At 33.1% G+C, this 6350-nt stretch overlaps 1 long non-coding RNA gene across 1 annotated transcript; it reads left to right on the top strand.

Moving 5' to 3' along the window:
- The first annotated feature begins 446 nt into the window (after window positions 1–446).
- LOC139519263 (uncharacterized) lies at window positions 447–4541 on the top strand. Its single transcript, XR_011663547.1, has 2 exons — window positions 447–615; window positions 4100–4541. It is a non-coding gene; the product is annotated as an uncharacterized lncRNA (long non-coding RNA).
- The last annotated feature ends 1809 nt before the right edge of the window (window positions 4542–6350 follow it).

Raw genomic sequence — 6350 nt, 5'->3', positions numbered from 1 at the left:
CTGTTGAATGTGAGCTGCATGTGTGTAATAAACATTGATTTGATCTCTGGTTGATACATTGATGCACCAAACAACGAAAAAGACGTGATTTGAAATAAGGTCAACGTAGGTTTTAAAATATGGAGAACAGAACAACAATTTAATTCATTTGAGAATAGTGGAAAGGCTCTGAAAAATATTTCATAAAAAGATTGAAAACTTACGAAAAGTCAATAAATAAAACATTAATCATGGAGAAATATCAAAACAGCATCCTAGACAAAAAGAATGCGGAATAAATAAAAAAAACCAAACAAACGAAAAGACAAGCAATACTCATCAAAACACTTCACAGTTATTAAATTTTGGACAGATTAAAACCCAGTTAAAAGCGATCCAGTACTGAAATAGACCGTTGCCTTTGAACTATTGCGTTTACAATAGATAACAGAAACAAAGATAACCTACATTAGCATTTAGGAATTATATCTACAATGGTAATGTTCCATACAGCGTTTGTTGTTGTACTCTTGTCTTTCCAAGTGGTGTTTGCCGATAACAATCTGGTGTTAAAGCAAAGATTGGAAAAACTAGAAAATGAACTCAATGAGTTAAAATCTACTCATGAAAAAAATGGTATGTAATTTGTTAATAGTCACACATATGTTATGGTTATGATTGTGTATTAAATACCATTTACCAATCCGGGGACAGTAAAACAAAAGAATGAAATGAATTAATGAGTAAATGATATCAAATATCATCCATTTCAAACTCTTGTTGCTGTTAATTATTTTTTTTACATCTTCAAATTTGTTCTGATGTAAGTTTAGATGGCCCAGTTATAAAATTGATATAGGCTTCTTTTTGGAGAAATACGTACTAAATGATTGTGCGACTTATGTTTTAGCGATATTTCAATTTCTGATATTCATTTTGCTTTGAGAACAAATATCGAAAAACTTCCATAAGGTTAGAACTATTTAATATTCATCATGGATTTTGTTGTGTATTATTCCAGTGCTTTTAAATAAATTTCATTTTCTGGCCTAATTATAACCACGCTCCGAGGATGCAGGGTATACTACATTAATTACTTCTGTCCTTTCATTAAAATGTCGGTGCTTTTCCTAAGCCACCAACTATAAATTAGAAGTTTAGTATCAAGCTTTGTTTGGGCATGTAATACCGCTTGATGCGATTGACATCAATTTCTCATCAACTCCCTGTTTACCGAATACTCATATCGGTTGCATCATTAGTAAGCACTATTCATAATCTTAATTTAGTAATTTCTATTTATTCCATTGATTGCAATAAAATCAATAGAAAAATGTTTAAACCCACCATATTTGTATTCGCCTGTTCCGAATCAGGAATTTGGTTGTTGGCAGAAATGTGTTAGTCTCTGTTACATTTATTCACAACTTCCCGACAATGAAGATGTTCAAATAAGAACATGCGGTATGATTGCCAATGATTCAAATGACACAGAAATAACAATTATATGTCATCGTACGGCCTATGTCCAAAATGATGAACGAAAAACAAATACTAGTATGTAATCAGCAACAAACTACAACAACTGAATTACAGGCTCCTGACTTGAGACAAACACATATAGAATGTGGCGGGGTTAAGTGACAGTGACATACTACAGAACAACATAAAACCAAAGTATTAAAAATCAGTTGAAAAGGCTTAACTCATCAGATGAATACAAATAGAAAAAACATCTAACAATAACACAGAGTGGCCGTGGGCGGGTACTTATTCATTCACACAAGAAAGGCTAAGTACATATTTGAAAGTACTCGCAACTACTGACGGCTGTTTTAAATCAAATAACAACTAAGAAAAAACCAGATGCTCCACAGGGCGCAGCTTTATACGACCGCAGAGGTTGAACCCTGAACGGTTGGGGCAAGTATGGACACAACATTCAAGCTGGATTCAGTTCTAAATTTGGATTGTGATTAAATAGTTGACACAGCATAGGTTTCGGACACAGAATGAATGTGGTCTAATGAACTTAAAATATTTTTTTTGCCTTTAAGCAATTCACTATGCTGTTGAATATTAATCCTCTCAAAAAAATGTTTGAAGAAATTTTATTTTTATCTATGAAATCTGAAATGAGAAAAATTTAACCCCCCCTCCCCCCCATTTTTTCACATCTTCTTTTCCCTTTTTCCAAAACTGATCTCAATTCAAATTTCTAATGGAGTTTGCAACAATAACTACTCATTTAAATACATCATAAAATATTAAAATGTAACAAAAGGTGCTTGTTATCACTGAATGGTAAAGATTGTTTTAATTTATCAGTTGGTAGTAAAAGTGAATATACATTGTATATCGTATAAAACAATGATTTAAGTTGATTCAACTACTATTCTGGACAAAGAAAGATAACTCCAATCAATTGAAAATTTCTTGCTATTGCACAATATTGTGCAATTAGATATTTCTTGCTATTGCGCAATACTGTGCAATTAGATATTTCTTGCTATTGCGCAATACTGTGCAATTGAAAATATTTGCCATTGCACAATACTGTGCAATTGAAGATTTCTTGCTATTGCGCAATACTGAGCAATTGAAGATTTATTGCTATTGCGCAATACTGAGCAATTGAAAATTTCTTGCTATTGCACAATACTGTGCAATTGAAGATTTTTTGCTATTGCTGAATACTGTGCAATTGAAAATTTCTTGCTATTGCACAATACTAAATATAATAATTTTGGATCCTGATTTGAACCAACTTGAAAACTGGGCCCATAATCAAAAATCTAAGTACATGTTTAGATTCAGCATATCAAAAAAGCCCAAGAATTCAATTTTTGTTAAAATCAAACTTAGTTTAATTTTGGACCCTTTGGACTTTAATGTAGACCAATTGGAAAACGGGACTAAAAATTAAGAATCTACATACACAGTTAGATTTGGCATATCAAAGAACCCCAATTATTCAATTTTTGATGAAATCAAACAAAGTTTAATTTTGGACCCCGATTTGGACCAACTTGAAAACTGGGCCAATAATCAAAAATCTAAGTACATTTTTAGATTCAGCATATCAAAGAACCCCAAGGATTCAATTTTTGTTAAAATCAAACTAAGTTTAATTTTGGAACCTTTGGACCTTAATGTAGACCAATTTGAAAACGGGACCAAAAATTAAGAATCTACATACACAGTTAGATTCGGCATATCAAAGAACTCCAATTATTCAATTTTTTATGAAATCAAACAAAGTTCAATTTTGGACCCTTTGGGCCCCTTATTCCTAAACTGTTGGGACCAAACCAAAACTCCCAAAATCAAACCCAACCTTCCTTTTGTGGTCATACACCTTGTGTCAAAATTTCATTGATTTCTATTTACTTATACTAAAGTTATTGTGCGAAAACCAAGAATAATGCTTATTTGGGCCCTTTTTTGGCCCCTAATTCCTAAACTGTTTGAACTAAAACTCCCAAAATCAATTCCAACCTTCCTTTTGTGGTCATAAACCTTGTGTCAAAATTTCATAGATTTCTATTTACTTAAACTAAAGATATAGTGCGAAAACCAAGAAAATGCTTATTTGGGCCCTTTTTTGCCTCTAATTCCTAAAATGTTGGGACCAAAACTCCCAAAATCAATTCCAACCTTCCTTTTGTGGTCATAAACCTTGTGTTTAATTTCATAGATTTCTATTCACTTTTACTAAAGTTAGAGTGCGAAAACTAAAAGTATTCGGACGACGACGACGCCAACGTGATACCAATATACGACCAAAAAATTTTCAATTTTTGCGGTCGTATAAAAATCATGTCACGATTTAAGACTGAAATATCAATCGGTACACATCCAACATCCAATGAACTAAGTGTAAAGGAGTCATATACAATCAGAGAAAAACATGACCTTGTGCAATGCCAAGATTTATTTGCTTATGTTTCGTAAATTACATTATTTCAACATCTCATTTCATTTCTATGTTTGTGCCATTAGTATCTGTCATTGACGTAGACCTTGCATCTTTCTTTATTCATGCATGTGAAAAAATATAACACAAACATAAAAATAGGCAGCTTGAAATGATGGTAAAAATTAGAAATTCCCTTTTCAGATCAGAAACGCCTCCAACCATCTCTTCAGGTAGCCTTTAGTGCTGTTTTGGACGCCCATGGACAGAATACAGCGAGCCATAATCAGCCTATTAAGTATGATAAAGTATATACTAATATCGGGAATGGGTATGACAACAGTTCGGGTGTCTTTCATCCTCCAGTGAATGGACTATATCAACTTTATGCATCAATTGCAGTTGATGGAGATGATTCAGTTCATGCTTTGTTGGAAAAAAATGGTCAACCATTATGCGCTTGTACCGCAGTTCACCATAGTACCGGATCATGCATGGTTATTGTTCCACTCGTAGAGGGAGACACAGTTTGGATGAGGGAAGTATTCGGAACACATGTAAGAGCAGGAAAATTGTCGGCATTTACGGGACTTCTGTTAGAAAGCCCAAACTAGACTACTAAATAAAGAGTCAATTGAGTACTTTATTCTGTTAGGTTTTGTTTTTAAAATAGGACATGTTGTAACCGCTTTAGTTCTCAATTTTAACAGGTCGTTATTCTCAATATAATGCCATTTTCTATCATTCTCGTCTTTCCGAAATGAAGAGACAGTAGTTTGAAAATGTTAGGCTGTATTTGCCTCCAATCATTCTTTACGGTCCATGCGAATAACAATTGTCAAAAATTTTAGTTTTACATCACCATTGTGCACATTGTGCTTGGTGTATGACTCAACCAATAAATCTAAGTAACAAGAATATGTGCTCATAGGATAAATCGCACCGCTCGTACTACATTTACCATATTCAATAAACCATGCAATATGTGTCAAAACGGCTTACCTATGAAATAATTCACTTCTTAATGCACATGCGTACAAAGTTTCAAGTTTGTATTAACAAAAACTATCTAAACCAAAACAGAAACATGATAAACCTACCTTGAAAAAAACCCTGAAATAGACAGAAGTACAGAAACACGGTCGGAAAACACAACGCCCATCAGCTTGGATTCGAGACATAAACAGCTACGTCGCTGTAATAGAACTTAAGATAAACCTCATGGTCGTTATGAAAAATAAACTGTTATGATCGATTTGACAAATAAAATATTACCATGACAATAAAATAAATTTTATATACATGTATGTCAAATAGAATCACTATGATGTCAAATTATAGCATCTCCAAGATGAAACTGTGCATATATATACGGTTCTTTAAAACAACAGGGTCTCGATGTTCAGTGGATGCATTTTGTTTTATAGACCGTTTTTTTAATGTTCTTTGTTCAACTTCTCAACTTCATTAAATGTTTGTGGAAGCGGTTTGTTTCACGTCTCTGGTAAAACACGCTAAGAAATGAAACGACAAGACAGCACACTCCAAATACTACAGCGGGACCCCAATCAACATGCAAAGCCTGCAAATTACAATCATTTACTAATGAAATAGAAACAACATAAAAAATGCCTTTTGACTTCAATAGAACAATGGAATTGTTTTCAAGATTATCATATCAATCTTAAAATTTTATTGCGTATAATTTGTTTTATAATAATTTCTTTCTGAAACCTAAACAACTTTTTAAATTTTAAGTGGAACTGCATTGTATGATCGCCATACTCCACCGACATTCATGAGTATTGCATGGCGTCGTATACCGAAAACAGTTGATTACAATTGAAGTATTCCAAAGAACTTGCTTTTTAAATATCTACTTTATTGTACAGAAGAATCAAAACAATAAGATACATACGAAAAATGACGACAAAGGAGCAAGGTTTCCACCAATATGTGACCCGCTGATGTTGCAAGTCCTATACCTGTATTCCTTAAATAAAAAGAATGGAACATGCCATATTATAGAAGTCTGATTTGAGCCCTCGTAAACTCATAAAAGACTACGGGGCTCTCGGGGTCTTTTATAGCTGACTATGCGGTATGGGCTTTGCTCATTGTTGTATGGTGACCTATAGAGGTCAATTTCTGTGTCATTTTGGTCTCTTGTGGAGAGTTGTCTCATTGGCAATCATACCACATCTTCCTTTTTATACGCAAATGAAGGAAATGGTTAACAATATCTTAATTATGTAAATCATTGAATCGGCCAGAAAGTTTATTTACGTTACGACATTGATATCAAATAATCTTTAAAAAAAAAAAGGTAAGTTGAGACGTCAAGAATAATGACATAGAATACAGATATAATTTATGATGTGAGTATAATAGATCTATCAGATATGCTTTGAAGACATCGTTTATTTTTGTGATTTTGTTAGATTTTTTCCTGCTT

Source organism: Mytilus edulis, chromosome 4 (assembly GCF_963676685.1).
Source record: "Mytilus edulis chromosome 4, xbMytEdul2.2, whole genome shotgun sequence".
Lineage (NCBI taxonomy): Eukaryota > Metazoa > Mollusca > Bivalvia > Mytilida > Mytilidae > Mytilus > Mytilus edulis.
Note: the sequence above shows the minus strand (reverse complement) of the source record. Positions and strands in the feature narration are given on the sequence as shown.